At 63.9% G+C, this 238-nt stretch overlaps 1 protein-coding gene across 1 annotated transcript in view; it reads left to right on the top strand.

Moving 5' to 3' along the window:
- KMT2D (lysine methyltransferase 2D) overlaps window positions 1-238 on the top strand; it is a 29,094-nt gene that overhangs the window by 12,227 nt on the left and 16,629 nt on the right.

Below are 238 nucleotides of genomic sequence, written 5' to 3'. Positions count from 1 at the left end.
GGGTGGGGGTTGGGGCTGATGGAGGGGTACAGGGCAGGATGTGGCTGATGGAGGGACAAAGGGGAATGCAGCTGATGGAGGGGCATGGGGGGATGTGGCTGATGGTGGGGCACAGGGTGGGGAAATGCGGCTGATCAAGGGGCACAGGGGATGCTGTGGCTGATAGAGGAGCATGGGGGGAATTAGCTGGTGGAGGGGCATGGCAATGGGATGTGGTTGATGGAGGGGGCCGGGGGGG

This window comes from Geospiza fortis, unplaced genomic scaffold (assembly GCF_000277835.1).
Source record: "Geospiza fortis unplaced genomic scaffold, GeoFor_1.0 scaffold599, whole genome shotgun sequence".
In the NCBI taxonomy this organism is placed as follows: domain Eukaryota; kingdom Metazoa; phylum Chordata; class Aves; order Passeriformes; family Thraupidae; genus Geospiza; species Geospiza fortis.
The sequence above is the reverse complement of the archived record's forward strand: the minus strand, read 5'-3'. Positions and strand labels throughout refer to the sequence as shown.